General features: G+C 43.4%; 1 non-coding gene across 1 annotated transcript; it reads left to right on the plus strand.

The window, feature by feature from the left end:
• Positions 1 to 2,625: 2,625 nt before the first annotated feature.
• LOC111918720 (small nucleolar RNA R71) lies at positions 2,626 to 2,732 on the plus strand. The gene has a single exon (XR_002859322.1). It is a non-coding gene; the product is annotated as a small nucleolar RNA R71 (small nucleolar RNA).
• The last annotated feature ends 1,021 nt before the right edge of the window (positions 2,733 to 3,753 follow it).

A 3,753-nucleotide genomic window follows, 5' to 3' on the forward strand; every position in this document is an offset into this window, starting at 1 on the left:
TCCACCATATCGTGGAATATGGGTGTCATACACCTTTGAAAAGTTGCGGGTGCATTGGATAGCCCAAAGGGCATGCGTCTATAAGCAAAAGTCTCACTTGGGCAAGTAAATATGGTCTTTTCTTGGTCCATTGGGTCTATGGGTATTTGGAAATAACCCGAGAATCCATCTAGAAAGCAATAATAGCTATGGCCCGATAGTATTTCAAACATTTGATCAATAAAAGGTAAGGGAAAATGGTCTTTACGAGTGGCATCGTTTAGCTTTCGATAATCGATGCACACTCTCCAACCGGTTACCGTTCGTGTCGGAATTAGCTCGTTCTTTTCGTTGGTTATGACCGTCATCCCTCCTTTCTTGGGCACCACTTGGACCGGACTCACCCACGGACTGTCGGAAATGGAATAGATAATTCCCGCATCTAAGAGTTTAACCACTTCCTTCTTGACTACTTCTTGCATATTTGGGTTTAACCTTCTTTGGTGCTATACAACCGGCTTTGCTCCTTCTTCCAGATTGATCTTGTGGGAGCAATAAGATGGGCTTATTCCCTTGATGTCGGTGATGCTCCATGCTATGGCCCGCTTTCGCTTCTTCAACACTTGCACGAGCTCTTCCTTTTCAGAATTGGACAGGTCAGTGGCTATGATTACAGGCTTTTGGTTGCCTTCTTCAAGGAAAGCATACTCCAAATGTTCTGGTAAAGTTTTGAGCTCAGATTTTTGGTTCTAACTGTTGGACTCGCCGAGTGCAGGTAAGGTACTCGACGAGTTTGTGGCTGTATACACGACTTCTGCCTTTTCTAAGGAAGAACTCGGCGAGTAGATCGGTCCTACTCGGCGAGTAGGGCTGTCAGTTTGCTTTACTAATTCTTCAAAATCAGCTTCTTCCAGCAGCCTTTCAATTTCCATTAAGTCTTTTTCTGGATCAAATTCTTCATCATCAGTTGTGAACTTGCTGGAATCTTCACTTATGCATTCCTCCAATAATTCGTCAAGCACATCAATTGAGAATACCGTGTCGTCACTGTTCCTTGCATACTTCATAGCTTGGTCTACCCCAAATGTGACTGAATCTTCTCCTACCCGCAAGGTGAGCTTCGAGTCCCTCATGTCTACTATAGCACTTGCCGTGTTGAGGAAGGGACTTCCAAGGATGATTGGCACTTGTGGATCCGCCTCCATGTCTAGAATGATAAAATCGGTGGGAAAGACGAATTTGTCCACCTTAACTAGTATGTCTTCGCATATGCCTCTTGGAAAGGTGACTGTCTTCTTTGCCAAGTGAATTCCCATGTGAATTGGCCTTGGTTCCGGGAGATCCAACTTCTTAAAGAATGAATATGGCATTAGGTTCACACTTACTCCCGAATCGGCTAAGGCATGAATAGTAGCCAAGTTGCCAAATTGGCAAAGTAAAGTCAAACTCCCCGGGTCACCCTTCTTCTTCGGTAGCTTATTTAGCTTAGCAGCTGAGCAGTTTTCATTGAGGACTACCTTCTTCACTTCTTCCATCTTCCTTCTATTAGTGAGAAGTTCCTTAAGGAACTTTGCATATTTGGGCATTTGCATGACGGCTTCAATGAAGGGTATGTTGATTTGAAGAGTCTTGATATGATCTAGAAACTTCTGATACTCCTCTTCCTGCTTCTCCTTCTTAGCTCGGGCTGGGTATGGCATTGGAGGCTGGTAAAGCTTTTTAGGGACCTACTCTTTTGAATTTGGTGGTGTACTCGCCGAGTCCATACGTGGTACTCGGAGAGTAGGGCTGTCAGATTGTAAGTTTTGCTTTTTTGCTTGCTTTTCTGCCTCCTCCTTCTGTGATTCCTTAGATGCCTCAGTCTGAATAGGTGCCAGGGGAGTGATTATTTTCCCACTTCTTGTTGTGATTATGTTTATGTGCGCGCCTCGTGGGTTATTTTCAGTTTTGCTAGCGCCCGATGACCTTTGGTTGATTTGTTGAGCAAGTTGCCCAAGCTGTGTTTCTATATTGTGTATAGATGCTTACTGGTTCCTTAGCATGGTCCTTGTTTCTTGAATGGCAACATCATGATCACTATGTCTTTTTTCTGAAGCGGCTACAAATTTTGTGAGCATTTCTTCCAAGCTTGGCTTTCTCTCTTGTACCGGCTCTTCCTTTTGGTAGAAACCTCTCCCTTTTTGCCTAAACCTTTCCTCCTTGGCCTTCTTGTACTCTTCATACGGGAGCCACTCTTTCTTTTGTTTGCGCCAGTCTTCATCATATCGGTCTCCACTTGAGTAACAAGCTTGCATCTTCTTGTTGCCATTCTCATCTAAATCACAGTCTATAGTGAGGTGAGGTCCATTGCAGTTTTCACAACCCACCCGAATAGCATGGATCGTTTGATCCATTTTATCCATCCTCCTATCCATGGTTTTTAGCATAGCCATGACCGCGGATAGGTCTTCAGTAGCTGCATATGCGGCTCCCCTAGTGACATCATGTCTAGGGTTGTGGTATTCTCTAGAGTGTTTAGAGAATTCTTCAATCAATTCTTTGATCACCGGGGGTGGCTTCTTTGTGAGCGGGCCTTGCGAGCCAAGTAACTGCCTAGTTGTGACATTGACTCCATCATAGAATATGGAGACTTCTTGCTGGTTGTTTAGGTTATGGTGTGGGTAGTTTCTTAGTAAGCTCTTGTATCTCTCCCAAGCTTCATATAGCGACTCTCTAGCTTGTTGTTCAAAGTTAGCAATGGCCTTCTTCAACTTGGCTATCTTGGAGGGTGGGCAAAAGTGATCAATGAATTCTTCCTTCATCTTGGCCCATGTGGTGACTGATCCGGGAGGAAGTGACTTGAGTCAGTCTTTTGCAGCACCTTTGAATGTCACCAGAAGCATGCGAAGTAGCTGAGTCTCGCGAGGCACATTTGGAACAATGAAGCAGTCAGCTACATCATTGACTTCATCCAAATGCTTGTAGGCATCTTCGTGGTCTTTTCCATAAAAAGGTATTTCTTTAAATAAAGCTAGGATATGACCCTTGAGCTCAAAAGTAGCAGTTGCGGGAATTGCGGGTTGCACAAGTCCCGGGCCAGTGTCGTCGTGCATCCTCTTCTTCCATTCCCCCATGGGGATTTCATCAATGTTAGCCATAGTAATAGCTAACTCTTCCTCGGAATCGGATTCGTGCTCGTATGTAGGCTCCTCTTCTTCCTCGGTCTCGTACTCAATATCTTCCTTAACCGGTTCGTCGATTACTAAAGAAGCGTTGGATGCTCCTGATTTGCTGCTCTTCTTTTTCCCAAAAACAGTCTTCAAATTGGACAAAGGTGACTTCTTTGGTGTACTCGAGCTCTCTACGTCCTTTCCTTTGTTCCTTTTCAATGCGGATTCGGGATCTTCAAACGGGGGTACCAGCGGGGTGTTTGATCCTCTGGTCATGAAAGTCCTGAAATAAACAAGATAAAAACGTAAAAAGAACAAAAAAGTGTACTAAAAAATCGAAAATTAATCTGCCAAATACACTTGTACTCGCCGAGTAGGTGCGACTGCACTTGGCGAGTATCAGTGTAATTTTGAAGAAATTATAAACTTAATATTAAAACTAAAACAGATGCTAAAACCTAATTTCTAACTACTAAATTGCAATAAATTAACTTTGTGCCAGTAAACTCACACAAAGGATCGAAAAAATTAGGGATTAGATTAATTATTTAGAAGCGCTCCCCGACAACGGCGCCAAAAACTTGATGTGTGTAAAATGCACTTGTTTTATTCCTACTTTTTATTA

This window comes from Lactuca sativa, chromosome 4, assembly GCF_002870075.4.
Source record: "Lactuca sativa cultivar Salinas chromosome 4, Lsat_Salinas_v11, whole genome shotgun sequence".
NCBI lineage: Eukaryota > Viridiplantae > Streptophyta > Magnoliopsida > Asterales > Asteraceae > Lactuca > Lactuca sativa.